We start from the raw sequence: 15,116 nt of genomic DNA on the forward strand, positions 1-15,116 counted from the left end.
CCCAAGGAAATACCTATGGTTTCCTGATACCAACTCAGCAGAGGGAAGCAGAAATTAACATTTGAACACAGATGTACTCAATTAAGAGACTGCAAAATAATAACTTGAGTTTCAAGAGGAGCTCAAGTTCAATCGATTACATGAGTCTATTGAATTTTAAGAGCCTTTGGCCATTGGAAAGGTCAGAGCAGGGTTTAGCAATCAAATAAGTTTATATGAGTTAAATACAGACTGTGGGGGGGGGTGGGGGGAGGGGTACATGGATAGCACTCCATGATCAAACAGACAGGATCTTTACAACAATCACATCTGAGTCAACAGTCCTGGATTAATTACGCCAGAAAGTAATAATTACATAGTAATTGGTCATTTATGGGGCATGGTAGAGATGGCCTTGTTTGATTCTTAACTGAAACCTCTGAGGTTGAGGAAGCAAATAGTCTTCTCATTTTGTAAACAAGGAAACCAGGCTTCAAAGAGGCAGAACAACTTGCCAGAACTTAACAAGCCCCATGTGACACTGCCATTGTCCTAAGTGACAAAAGCTATTCCAAGCCTTACTCCCAGCATCACACAAAACACTGTAAACCTGGGACTCTAAGCTACTCGTCAGGCTTAAGCACTAAGTCAGAGGTGTGTAGGATGAAGCACGCATACTGTGTATTGCAGTTGAAGATGAAATCTTAAAGAGAAAAATCCATAAATGGTCTCTGTTTGACATAAGACCTGTGCGGTAAGAAATGCCATTCAGACACAGTCTGAGACTGGAAGAGTACCTCAGTGGTAGCAAACTTGCCTGGCATGGGTGGGTACAATCTCCAGCACTGGGAAAAAAGAAAGGAAGTCAGCATAGTTTTCTAGCATATTATACTAAGCCAGTGTGTGAGAATCCCCACAGAAGAACCTAATTTAGAGAATTTTGTCTCTTTGTCTGGCAGGGGTAGGGAGGGAGAAAACAGCAGAGCTAGAACCTTAAAATAACATCTAACCATTTAAGCTGATGGCATATAACTTCAACTAAAGCTGTTGGACAGTAGTTAAGCATAGCACATAACGTAATCACCTCTTTATATTAACGCTCAAGAGTTCCTGAAGGAAACTATAACCACAGGCTGACAGATTTATTCAGCTTACAGAACCTTCTGGAAGGATATAGCCCCTAGATGTGTTTAACTTTGTGAAAGGTTAAATCACACCATAAGAAGCATGCCTGAGAGGGTCCAGTTGTAGTGGCTCATGCCTATAATCCCAGCCCAGGTCGGAGGATCACAATCGGAGGACAACCTCAAGCAAAAACGCAAGATCTGATCTGAAAAATGACTAAAGCAAAAAGGGCTGGAAACATGGCTCCAGTGGTAGAGTGCCTGTTTCTAGTGGTTTCTAGTGGTAGTTTCAGTGGTAGAGTGCTGAAGTTTCTAAATTAAAACCCCACTACCACCAAACAAAAAAAAAGTGTGTGTGTGCGTGTGTGTGTGTGTGTGTAGAGAGAGAGAGAGAATGAAAATAGACAAGACAGACAGATATTCAGATATGTTCCCTCTGTTATTGCTTGTGATTACTAGACGTCATACCTTCAGTGTATTATTTTTACTTTTTCACTCACCTTGAAATGGTTCCTCCTGTAGGAAACCATCCCAAATGTATTACGTGAGATGAATAGGAAGAAAGGAGTGAATGTATAGACATGGATTTTTCTAGTAGTAACTGGAAAACCTATTTTTCTTCCATGAGACTTGATATTTAATACACTTAGCAAGAGTAACTATGTGTTTGAGTGTGTACAGTCTGCCCACTCGGGGCAGAGTTGGGACAGGATCTAAGCAGAGGGTGGTCGTCCACAGGGCCGGCCCGGTGCGTTCTACTGAGTGGAGACGTTTGTGTGGTGCCTTCGGGCGTGCCTAGGAGTTTGTCAGGTGGGGGTGGAAAGACTCACATGAGGACATGGCTACCAGAAGTGGCGGCGTGAGGACAGCTCGGGTCCATGCCTTCCCCCTGCCTGTCTCTGCTGGCCTCTGAATTGTGGGCTCGGTCAAAATGCTGTTCAGCAGCAGCAGCAGCAGCAGCTCTGTGTTTTGTAACTGAGTCACTCATCCCAACCCCAGAGCCACTGGCTGAGCCAAAGCTGCCAGAGCCCCGGGTGTCAGCTCCCTGCCTGCTCCCCACCCTGTCCACCGCCAACAGGCGCTCGCCTGGCCCACAGCACTTCCTCTTCCCGGCTTTCCCCTCCTTGTGCTAGCCCGGGGTGCTTGGCACTGACACCCAGAGTCCCCGCTCCCTTTCCCAAATGCCCACCGCTGCCTCGCCTGCCGCCATGGTGGAGTCCACCCTCGTTCCCTGATATTGCCTGAGCCGCCTCTGCCCCCCAGTCCTCAGAAGTCCTGGGGATCACACAGCCGCACCCCTGGATCTCCCCTGGGGCTCATCCTCCCTCTGCACCCCCAGCCCAGTTCTGTCTCTAGATCTGCAGACCACCGTTGGGGAGCCATGTGGCTTTCCCTCTCCTGGTTCATTTCCCCCAGTGGCATGGCGGGCGGGCGGGTGGGGGGGGGGGCAGCGCGGGCTGGGAGGTGGTCTCCCCTACTCCAGAACTCCTACTTGGCGCAGTTTTTATTTGCACCGACAGCAGCGTGCTTTGGTCTGGGAAGAGTATGACTAGGGGGGTGGAATTAGTCATCACAGATTTCGGTTTTTAGACTACTTCTAAGACTTGCCCTCGGAAGCCGGTAGTTGATCTGTAGCAATGCTACAACAGTGGGTGCCCTGTCCACCCAGGTACGGACGGCCATGTGGGGAGCGCTGGAGACAAGGGATGGGGGAGCTCTCTGCGCCTTGGCTGGGGCCCCACCCCCTGCCATGTTCCGTGATGAAATCAAGGAAGCAGTCTCACCATTTGTATGACTCAACACTTTGTAATGGGAGCTTCTATTTTTATCCAACTCAGGCTTTTTCAAGTAGGAATATCATTTCATTGTCGTGCGTGCGTGCGTGTGTGTGTGTGTGTGTGTGTGTGTGTGTTCCTAGTCAATGTCTCATTGTTATCAACCTACAATACACAGGCTTTTGCAATACTGCAGACAGTGCTGGACCATGAAAAACTGGAAACAGGGCTGGGAATGTGGCCTAGTGGCAAGAGTGCTCGCCTAGCATGCATGAAGCCCTGGGTTCGATTCCTCAGTACCACATATATAGACAAAATCAGAAGTGGCACTGTGGCTCAAGTGGTAGAGTACTAGCCTTGAGTAAAAGAAGCTTAGGGACCGTGCTCAGGCCCTGAGTTCAAGCCCCAGGACTGGCAAAAAAAAAAGGAAGGAAGGGAGGGAAGGAGGGAGGGAGGGAGGGAGGGAGGGAGGGAGGGAGGGAGGGAGGGAGGAAGGGAGGAAGGGAGGAGGAAGGAAGGAAGGAAGGAAGGAAGGAAGGAAGGAAGGAAGGAAGGAAGGAAGGAAGGAAGGGCAAGCAAGCTGGAAACTGCTGTGGCTAGCATACTGGTGCTTCCCGTGAGCCATTTTCCTATGGCACGGACTGCACACATCATCCACTGCCCGCACACTCACACAGAAATCCTGCAGGGCTCCCTGCTGACAATGACAGCAGAGGTTTGCTTGTGTGATGGGAGTTAAGAAGTCTGCAGGCACGGGTCTCACCTTTCCAGGATTCGCTACCTGCTTCTAGAAACTTCTTTGATATTCACAGCCAGAGAATTCTGAAATTGTGTTTCGAGCCGTGTTTCCCTAGGACTTCATCTCCTGTTTTGGACTGTATTTGTTCAAGGAATGCATGCATGTATACAGTGAAAATCGAAGGGTACCGAAAGATGTGTGACACAAGTCCGTGTTTCTTACTCTCCTCCCTCCACAGTCTGCTACTCTCACAGCGGGCCTCCTGCCCCGCACAGTTCATTACTAGGATACTCGGTAATACTCCCGTGATCTGTTTGCAAGGTTAGGTAAGTCTCCTTACCCATCCCCCTCCCTCTTCTTCCTCCCAGTCCTCCTAAGATGGCTGCCTGCCCCCTCTGGAGGTGCACAGCCCTCTTTGCCTTCCAAGCAGCAAAACGGAAAACACTTTTCCTTGGAATTAATTAGTGCCTTCTAAAATATCTGCTCCAATTTGCCTGCATCCAGCAAATTATTTACCAGCACCCTTAAGCTCTGTTGTACTGTATCAGTGCCAATAGGATTTCATTATCACCAGAAGTGAATTACACGCCTGCCCTCCAGGCTCCTCCTTTCCTCCCCGCCCTGAGCTTTCTAACCCCCTTGGGTCTGGTCTCACCAAGCTTGCACACAGTTCTACTGAAACTTCCCTTCTCCATATTAGTGCCTGCTGGCTCTGACTTCCCAAGTCCCATGGGTGGAGTTTCCGGTTGAGTGGCTCACTTTACTTCAAGATGTTCCCAGGTTCTTCCTAAGAGACACAAGAGGTGTTTTACTCAGTTGGTTGCTGCTATAACAGAATACCACAGGAAAAGGTCAAGTACAAACTCGTGGTGGGTCATGCCTGTCATCCTAGCTACTCAGGAGGCTGGGATCTGAGAAAAGGAGACTGCAGACTGATGTCTCCCTGTTTAGCCCTAGCAACCTTCTGTCAAGATAACATACTCAGTCCCAGCTTAATGACCTCAGTCTACTATTAGCAGACACCTCTTTAGCTATTAGCCATTTCGCTATTAGCTCTTCATCTCCTAAGCCTCACCGCCCCCCCCCCACACAATACTGTTACAATGGTAATTACATTTCAACACGAGTTTTATTTTGCTCCATTTCATGTCGGTCCTGGGGCTTGAACTCAGGCCTCCCTCTGTCACTTGGCTTTTTTTGGTTCAAGGCTGGCATTCTACCACTTAAACTACACCTCCACTTTGGGGTGTTAATTAGGGATAAGGGTCTCATGGATGTCTCTGCCTGGGTGGCCTGGAACTGTGATCCTCGGATCTCAACCTCTGGAGGAGATATTCACACTCACGCCGGAGGTGGTCATGTGGAATGAGCCATGTGTGCACACCTTTCCATTCTAGAAGCCACCTCACTGGCTGGCCAGTTTGGGCTGAGGATTTCTCCACGGGCGCACGGCACTTTTGGCTTCCCTTTCTCCTCTCCCTCCACGCCCACCTGTCATGACTGGGCATTTGTCTTGTTTTATGTGTTCAATGGTTATTTATTGTGCCGGTCCTGGGACTTGAACTCAGAGCCTACGCTTGTGATAAAAAAAAAAATCACCACCGTCTTCTCTGTGTCATTTCTGGCATCCTGTTAGTGGTGAGCTATTTGAACCTCTACTTTCATCCCTTCTTTTCCTATTCCAATCATTGTACTGAGCTTTTCTCTTTTTCTAAAAATGACATCTTTGCTTCCTTTTCCGTGGCGTGTTGTTCTTGCGCATTGGGTGTGACCGTCCCTTAAAGCTCTGGAAAGTGGGACGATGGCTTTGCACGCACGCATGGAGTCCTGCATGCTCTTGGTTGCGGGTTCCGTTGGGCTCTTTCCCTGGAGACCGTGGCGAGCCTCCGGTGTGGAGGACGGGGCTGTGCTGTGCGCTCAGAGATCTTTCTCACTAGCGGACTTCGCCGAAGGCAGATGCAGCAGCAGTAGGGATGCATGCTGGGAAAACATTGCCTGGTAGTCCTTGGGCTTTTTCCTCTGGCGTGTTGTCAGCTTTCCCACAGAAAACTCCTCTAGTCATGGGCACTGGGGATGGGAGAGGAGGGGCAGGGAACCCCACATCTGGCTGTTGTTCTGGACACAGAGCAACACGCACGCACCCATCCCTGGCTTGCTCTCGTTTTAGCTTGGGCCTCTCCTCATCTTTACTTTTCTCTCCTGTGAGGTAGCACATCTCTCCAGAGCCACTACTGCAATTCTCTGGAGGCATCCCACAATTGCCTGCCCCGAGCAAGGGCCAGAAGACCTTATTATATATCCAGCAGCATGAAGAAATCCACCCAACACTACTTGAAGAGGAGGGGAGGAGAAAAAAGAAGGTCATGTCAGGGTGGGCCCTACACCCCGATCAATGTCCCTTCTGCCAATGCTTGGAAAGCTCTGCCTCTGCTCTTCCGAGTTGGGTGCATAACAACAGCCACTGCTTTACAGCATCCGGAAGTTGGTGGAGGTGGGTCTTCCATGAACGCCTCTCCGGGTCTCTGGCCTTGTGATTATGCCATCTTTTATAGAACCAGAATGTCTTTCATTTCAGTGACTTTTCCAAAGGACAATCATTGTATACACACACATAAATGTGTGTGTATATATATATATATGTATATGTATACACATTGATGAAGTTCCTAACTACCTGCAGCCGGTTTTGTGCCCGCAGCCCCTAAGACAATCAGGATGCGCATTTCTTTCATGCATATCTGCCTGGCCATGCTATGACTCAAGCCACCCAGAGTTGCCTTCCACATCCGTGTCTTGAGACACTAGCAACATTTCAAAAGCAAAACAAAAACAAAAGCCTCTCATAGTAATCCATTAAATAAATTCCTTTGGGTGTTTATGGAATGCTCTTCTGTGTTGGGTCTCCAAACTACTGTGTGTGTGTGTGTGTCTGCGTGTGTGCGTGCATGTGCACACACTCCAAGACTGGGGTTTAAACTCAAGGCCTTATGCTTTTGCTGGGCTTTCTGCTCTAAGGCTGGCATGCTACCGCTTGAGCCACACCTCTACTTCCAGCGTTTTTGCTGGTTAATTGGAGATAAGGTTTTATTCTTGGTTTATTCCTGGTTTTATTCTTCCTGGGCTGGCTTTGAACCTTGATCCTGTATCTCAGTCCCTGAGTAGCTAGAATTATAGGCATGAGCCTCTGATGCCAGGCTCCAACTCCTGGTTGTTATTTTTGTTTTGTTTTGTTTTTTCGAATCTCACGGAAGCCTTATCGGTGCCGAGTTAGCATTCTCTCCTGGGAGAGGATTTCAGCGACAAGAACTGATCAGCAAGTTCAGTGACACCAAAGCCTGGAGACCCAGGGCGGGACCATTAGAGACACCACCGGTCCCGTGGAATGTGGCAGGACGTGGGTCTCCGTTTCCTGTGCTGTCCAGGGTTCCTGTGGGTTGGTGAGGAGCAGCAAGTCCCTTGCCTGGGAACGCCGCCTGTCAGCTGACACACTGGAGAAAAGAAACCGTGGAAGGGTCTGGGCCGCAGCTGCTCGAGTAGCAGTAGCAGCAGCTCATATAACAAATGTGTCATGACGAATGCAAACAAAAGCTAGCGCTGAAATTCCAGCCACGCTGTGTCCAAGCCAGTGCAAAATCGTATAACCACTCCATTGGAGGGTTTTTTCCCCTGTCTAAATACATTCCATATGAGCCATGGTGTTGGGCGGCTGGGAACTCCTGCGTTTGCTAACAGAGCTGTTTTTAAAGAGCCCAGACTAAAAAGAAAAAGAGCTGAAAGAAAACCCCCAGGCGCGGGTTGGGGGAGGGGAAGGGGCCTTTTCCCTAGCTAGGGGTACCCCTGGGATGAAGCTGGAGGCCCACATTCTGTCACCCCTCATAGGCGGCACAGAGGAATGGCCTTCTTGTGTAGGAGCAGTGCCAGAGGACTTCTGGTGGTGTCTTTGGTGGCCCTGGCTACCACTGAGCACCCCCACTCAAAGTGGGGTCTTCCGATCAGCGTCAGTCTGAAAGTTGCTTGTTACCAATCCATGGGAAAAAAAGTGGAGGGGGGGCCGCAGAAATCTAGAATAAGCATTTGGAACCATTTAGAGTCATCGGACGTGGCCACGATCATTTTCCTAACAATCTGGTCTTACTGTAGTTTGCAAACCTAGCAAACTGAGATAGGCTTGTGGGAGAACACAGAGCTCGTTGGCTGTCGCTTTTCCCACCAGCCTCGGTTGCCTGGCTGGGCGAGGTGCGGAGCCCATCCAGCAGGCAAGACCACTCCCCAGGCCTGCGGGGCCCAGGAGGCCCCACGACTCTTCCCTAGGTTAGCCTCCTTCAAAACTTTGGGGCTCACACACGTGCTGCCCCGCCCCCCCCCCCACATACACAGCAAGGACCGGGCCCAGAAACACAGGAAGAGAAGACTGCTTCACCTTGCTTCCTGTGGGGATCCCAGACCCTCAGAAGTGGGGACTGCCCCTGGGCACTACGCAAGATATCGCTGACTAACCCTGGCCCACTGCACAACTATCAGGTAGCTTTGGAGCTTCCATTGTGTCCCCTCAACCCCCCCCCCCCCGCAAAGGTAGTATCATGATCTCCATCTCCTGTAGTGATGAACCTGATCTCATTTTGGAAATGAGACCCTTACAAGGGTCATAAAATGAAGATGAAGTCACTTTGGAGGGCCTAATAGTTGGTCATTCTAAAGGGACACAGAACTTGAAGGATATAGAGAGAGAAAAGGCCTCATGAAAATGGAAGCAGGTACTAGGGCAGGTGTTGCCTGCCCTAAGCCCAGGAATACCAAGGAAGGTTAGAAACTGCTAGAAGCTAAAAGAAACAGGAAGGAAGGGCTCCTCCCTAGAGGGGAGGTGGCCCTGCCCATGTACTGATGTTTTGTTCCAGCCACCTGGCAAGATGGCATCTTAGACCCCTAGAACACAAAGTGCAGGACCAATCCTCTTCACCCTACTTCCAGGTTGTGACCCAGACATACAGAGGAAATAAGATCAACAACCCATGTTCTTAGCAGCTGACTCAGCACAGCTGGATTTGAACCAAGAACCTTAGGCTTCAGAGATAAACGTTATCCTCTCTATCAGATTGCCCCTCTTGGTTGGAGGCGGCCACTGGAAGAAGTGGTCTCACATTTGAGAAAGCGCAGTACATGATTTTATACTACTATCGTGCCATTTAGTGAAGCCACCAGTGTCTTATTGTGAAACTGTCTCTCATGCTAGAAAGCACTAAGACACATCATCTACATCAGATAAAATATTGATCGCATTTATGGTGTAAAACTTGTATACCTGTTTGTTCTAGATGTGCACACAGAACCTGTGTAGGAGAACAAACTGGAAGGAAAGACACCCAATGAGCAGCGGTTGTTCATTGTGATTATGAATTGTGATAGGTTTCTTTTGGTCCTCGCATAGCCTTTTCAATATTGTCTGCCTTTACTGTGAATAGCATGGGTTCCAGACAGCCGGCCATGCCCAGGCCCTGTGCTCTGTGAAATACAAATACGTGGCTATTCCTGATAGCACCGCCAACGAGGCATGAGCAAAGGAGGGAACCCACCACCGAGCAGTCTGAGGACGACACCCGAGTCTCACAGCTGTGAGGCAGAGCCTCTCTGGCTCCAAGCCCACTGTGTTTCCTCCCATGCTCTGTGGGATTTGCTATTTTTGTGATCAGAAAGGACAGTTGGGAAGGGTAACCCTTACATAGGGAGGAACTAAGAAGGAGCTGGCCCTCGCCCCTCGGACTTGTTTGCGTGAAATAGGAAAGTCGTCTCTCCTCTGTGTGGGCATGTGAGAGAAAGTTAAGTAATGATACACAGGGGTTTCAATTCAACATATCCGTTTATGAACACAGTGTATCTCGAGGAAGACATCTTTTCTAGCAACTCCACAGAAGCTTCTGGAAGATGCGGGACCTTTCTGCTACCCCACGGCACCCATTGTAGACCACTATATGTAGAAGGCCAGGGCTGGCTCTTCTTCTGCCTCTCCTTTCCCACTTCTCTGCCTGGTGAGGTTTTGAACACACCGTGTGAAGCACAGTTCCTCACTGGGATGAGTGGAGCAAGCCCCAGATCCCACCCGCATGTCATATTTAACCCCCTACCTCAAATCACGCAGGCCTTGGTACCTTTTCAAATCAGGCATTGGGACTAGTCTTATTCTAGAGAAATAGCCTGTGGAACACAGTTTCCATTATTGTCATGTGCTTTTTGTGGGTATCATTTACATTTTCCTCACATACTGTCTCCAGTACCAGTAGAGAAGCTTTGTGAAAAGAATCCTAGTCAGTGGTTCAGTCAGTGAAAAGCTTTCAATTGTGTCTCCTCTTAGGTGTGTGGCAGGTGTGTGAACCACTTCTCTGGGATCTTATTTTATGCCGTAGCTCTTTGTTTGCTTCTTTGTTTTGTGCCAGTAGAGGGGTATGAATTCAGGGCCTCGTGCTGTGGCTTAGCGTTTCCCACTGGCCTCGTGAGAGGAGGAGGCTGAGCACTGACAACGTGTTCATCAAGCTATGTCGGGAACCCTCACCTAGGAAATGGAGGCTCCTTGGCTGTGAACCTTCACATGGCCAGGCCTGATCAGACAGAATGACCAGGGAGAATCTAAGGCTGCCTCTCAATCAAGAGAACTGCCTCAATGGATTTGAGGCCAACCACCTTCTTCGAGCCAAAACATAGTGCTGACGCTCCAAGTGGCGATGAAGTCTTGTGTTTGTGCAGGGCAACTTTTGGCTGTGCTACACTGGGAGATTTCCACATTATAGCATAGGACATTGTTTGCCTAAGTATAATAGGGCATATGAGCTGGTTCCTGGCACGTACCACGGAAGATTAGCTTACTTTCACCAACTTAAAACCAGCCCCAATAGCTATCACAAAAGACCACACAACTCCCAGATTGTCTATAAGTAGATACTGAACCACATGTGTTGTTACTCTTGATCATAAACCATATTATTATTAACTTCGCTTGGGTTGAAAGCAAGCCCCATCATATTGTTAAAATAGAGTTTCACAGCCTTTACAGGACTAGAGTACGTCACTTATAAGATGTTTTTCCAAAAGAAAATCTTAAATCCCAAATACATTTTTGGTGGAATGGTTGGTTTTTTTATGGTCTAGAGTCAAAAACTTGTAACTTAATTCCTCATAAAACTTAAGTCATTTTCATGAAGGTTCTGCTAAGCAGTTCCCTCTGTTCAGCCTGAGACTTCCACCAGTTCCTAATCCTCAAGAACTATTAGCATATTCTTTTAATATGTGGATGTTTTCCATCTCAAAAAAAAATACTCTTCAGTATCTGACTTCTGTTGACATACAGTAGCTTGTTTGTGTCCTGACTGATGGTCAGTCAGTCTCTCCTTTCATCCTTCCCTCCTTCCCTTCCTTCCTCCCTCTAGCATCATGCAGGAACAGCAGCTAAATGCTCAGAACCACTGGATTGTATAGATGGATGTCACATCTTCGGTTTCCTACAACTTTCCATTTTGCTTGTCAAAAGTGATGAAGGTCAGTAGGCCTGTTTCTCAGACATCCATATCCATAGGCCTTGCTTAATATTAAATATGACCAGTACCGTCCACGTCTCTTTCAACCATGGGATTTATTGGCGAAATGGTGTCTGCTCCATGCCTGTGGCTCCAGCTTAATACCACTAGAGACAAGAATGCTGGGCCCCACTGAAAAGGAATAATGCATCCAGAGAGTTCCTTACAAAGATCCAAGTCGTCTTCAAGTTTGCTTAATAATGTACTCAGTAGGCTAATGTTTTAGACACAAACAGCCAAAACCTCTCATAATAACACACACTTTGGATATCAGGTTAATATGGGGCAGAAAACACTTGCAAAAGAAGGAAGCTACCTAGAATGAAAGAGGCCAATGTGCCAGTTTCAAAGGCTTCATGTTTTGTTTTGTTTTGTTTTCCAGATGGAAAAGCATCTTCCTCTGTAATGAGTACACATTGCTGAAATGATCAGTGTGTCAACTCTATGCCAAAATCTCTAAGCCGATAAGTATTGGCTTTTATTGGGAGTGTAACTGTCCTGGCACTGACTCACGCTCGAGTACTGTTTTCAGATTGTGAGAGGTTTAGGAATTCTGAGGTGGTGTCCCAGGACTGGGTCTTTAGACCAAGTGTGAATATGTCCACATTGACGATCACTAACCACTTGAGGTTCAGAAATCTACGTATGGAAGTCTATCATGTCCTACGTGATTTGTTTTAAGAGGTACCCCCTGTGCCTCTTGTTTTCCCATAAACCTTTGAGTATGTTCCTTTGTTTGTTTTCCTTTTCTTACTCATGATGTGATGTTACAGAGATAGGGGAAAGGACTATTTGGCCTACAAACTCAATTCAGTGTAATAATTTGTTTTAGAGCACTGTTGATGTAGTCCACCCTGCTGGGCACAGGAAGGACAAAGTGACAAGAAAACACTCACCCAGAAGTGCTGGTGGGGTTGGGAGGATCTGTGCAGTACCCCCTTGGTGACCATGGGTTCCAGGAAGCCCCATCTGGGTCTAAGGGAGTACCCCCCATCTCACAGACTGAGAAAGTCTCCTCTGCGTCCCAACTCTGACCTCTAAGAGAAAGTGTTGGGGTCACAGGAACGAGGAACCCTATCTAATCCTGCTTAGTTCTCTTTTCTTTAATTTCCCTCATGGGGAATTATTTGGAGGGATGCAGATTCCTTTACAGCCCTACCTTTCTACCAGTTACTCACATTAGGAAGCTTAAAGTCCTTTCAATTACACCTAAAAGAAACCACCTCCCAGAAAAATCTTCTTGGAAACATTTCTGGAAAGATTCCCAGCTCCGCATAGTACAGATACCAGATTGTTGGGTGCCAGACATGTGTGTGTCAATAACTTGTTTCCTGCAGGCTATGCTATAGAAATATACCACCAAGAATCGGAAAATATGTTCTTCTCTTCACGCATTTATAATATATACACTCTGGAGTACATTATTGCAACCCTGTTTATAGAGCCTGGAGTCTTATTTAGGGGATAAAAATCTACCATGAACAAGAATAGCTCTAGCTCTAGGCTGGAAGTTTAACAAAAATAGGCTCAGCGGCCTCCTTTAGTAGCGAATGTGCAGGTCACATGGGGTTAGTAGCATAGGTTGTTCCAGGGGCTGTTTCTGATAGTTTATTCTCACTGTGACAAAATCCCCATGCACACAACTTAGGAGAAGAAGGGCTTCTTTTAGCCTGTGGTTTCAGAGGTTGAAGTCTGTGTGGGGAAGGCTCTGTTGATCATAAACTGGACATGGAGGCAAGAGCTAGAAGCGGAGGAGAATACTCTCATTTCATGGTGGCCAGGAAGAGGAGAGGAGGGCGTGTGCGCTTCCTTCTCCTTCCCCTTTTATTCCATCGACTCCTCCTGTCTGTTGAATGGTGTTCCCCCCATTCAGGAGGTGAGTCCTCTTCCCGCTTAGTTCATCCTCTCTGGAATTGCCCTTGAAGACACACCCGGAAGTTGGCTATACCAATGTCCTAGGTGTGCTTCACTCTGATCCACTTGACAATCAACAGTTAACCCTCAAGTCCACTGATTAGAGGTCAAGGCCAAGGATATTAGCCAATCCCTTGGGACTTTGGTTAATTTTGTCTTCAGCAGTCTAGTAGGATGCTAGAAGCTTCTTTTTCATTAAGTGTATCTTCTACTACTGTTATTTTCCTCTTCTGTCCTCAGACAAGAAAATTCTGCGACACCAAGGTCAGTCTTGGGTTTCAGAGAAAGTAGATGCATTTGGTCTCAGCTCTCAGTCTCACCAGCTGCTTCACCTCAGACTAATTTCTGAACCTTTCTGAGTGCCTGTTGCCTTGTCTGAAAGCAAAGGATGGAAACCTCACAGAGCTGTCCTAAGGACCAAGGGACATGATGGTTTTGTGCATAAGCATACACTTGCTCAAACACTTTCGAGGCATCCTTTCTGGTTTTTCATTTTTCTGTCTCTGATAAGACAAGGCTTCAGGCGTGCTCAAGTTAGTCCAGTATTTGAGTTCAAGGAATAGATGAACATCATAACTGCTCCCAGTTCTACTTGTCATAGTGTGAGCTGCAGGATCCCTGGCAGGATTTACTGTGCTGTGTCATGAGTTCTCGGCTGCCTTCAGCTTGTCTGGTGGCGATGGATTTTCCCACGTGGTCCCCACTGATAGATAAGCAGCTTGACTGCTTAGATGTGTGTCCGTTTGCATGTAAAAGGAATATATTTTCCTTCTATATTATTGTGAAAAATCAACCTTTGAAACCAGTATTTGGAGTTGTTTTCTGTTGCAAATGTTGAGGTCACAGGAACTCGAGGGACCACATCCTGTGGTACATTCCCACTTGCTCTAGTTTATTTCTAATTCAAACCAAGAGCAAAAATAAATACACACCTCATCTTAGATGCAAATTGAAGTCAGGTTTTCTTCCCACACATTGGAGAAATGGTGCAAGTAAGCCAATGGAGGGAAAATCAATGCCTAGTGGACAGGCATAGTTTACTAGTTGATGCTAATGCCAACTTAATATTGACTCATAGGATATATACAGAATGGGGCTGTAATTATAGTCTTTATTTGTTTAATGTTCTAGTGCTGGGATTTTGCAGACTGAATCTCAATAGAGTGAGGGAAACATGTTTTCATTATCACTGATGAAGCATTTCAAAATGTGTAAATCGTCTTGGTTTTCAGAAATGTAATATTTTGTGCCCTCCCATCCCAAAGTCATTTGGGGGGAGCATAGTTTAAATGAGTTCAAAATTTTTCACATTAACATTACTAGTCCTTAAAAGAAATTCCAGTCTAAGATTTCTGCTTGAAATATAGGCACCAAACTTTGCTTGGAAAACACTAACCACTACAGAAATACAAACCAAAAGAGCCATATATACTCGTGCAGGAATATGTGGGGAAAATATTGCCACTTTCTCAAATTAACAGATAATTCCAAGTTTTTAAAACTTAGAGTGAGGGGCTGGGAATATGGCCTAGTGGCAAGAGTCCTTGCCTCGTATACATGAAGCCCTGGGTTCAATTCCTCAGCACCACAGAATAGGCCAGAAGTGGCTCAAGTGGCCGAGTGCTAGCCTTGAGCAGAAAGAAGCCAGGCACAGTGCTCAAGCCCTGAGTCTAAGCCCCAGGACTGGCAAAAAACAAAAACAAAAAAAACTTAGAGTGATTCTCAAGCTTATCTAGAAAAATAAACATGTGATAGGGCCAGTGATCTCTTTTTTTTTTTTTAATGAGAAGAATTTTACCCTAGAAAATTCTAAATGTTAGAAAGTTCCTGTTTTCAAATAATGGTGTAAAGGCTGGAGCAGACACCAGGCCTGGCAGACACCAGGCTCTGAGTTTAATTCCTATTATAATCTAAAATAAGTAAATAAGAGCTGGGCATCAGTGGTTCATGGTTGTCATCCTAACTGCTTAGGAGGCTGAGCTCTCCTCACATTTCAGAGCCACGCTTTGTAGGCAAATCCCTA

At 47.0% G+C, this 15,116-nt stretch overlaps 1 protein-coding gene and 1 long non-coding RNA gene across 2 annotated transcripts in view; one reads left to right on the plus strand and one right to left on the minus strand.

Annotated features, from left to right (window-relative positions):
• Positions 1–15,116, plus strand: part of Ust (uronyl 2-sulfotransferase) — a 241,705-nt gene that overhangs the window by 200,829 nt on the left and 25,760 nt on the right. The gene's annotated exons all lie outside the window — the stretch shown is intronic.
• On the minus strand, positions 11,925–14,854 carry LOC125357391. The gene is made up of 2 exons (XR_007212143.1): positions 14,804–14,854; positions 11,925–14,594 (listed from the first exon to the last, which is right to left on the minus strand). It is a non-coding gene; the product is annotated as an uncharacterized LOC125357391 (long non-coding RNA).

The sequence above is a fragment of the Perognathus longimembris genome, chromosome 9, assembly GCF_023159225.1.
Source record: "Perognathus longimembris pacificus isolate PPM17 chromosome 9, ASM2315922v1, whole genome shotgun sequence".
NCBI lineage: Eukaryota > Metazoa > Chordata > Mammalia > Rodentia > Heteromyidae > Perognathus > Perognathus longimembris.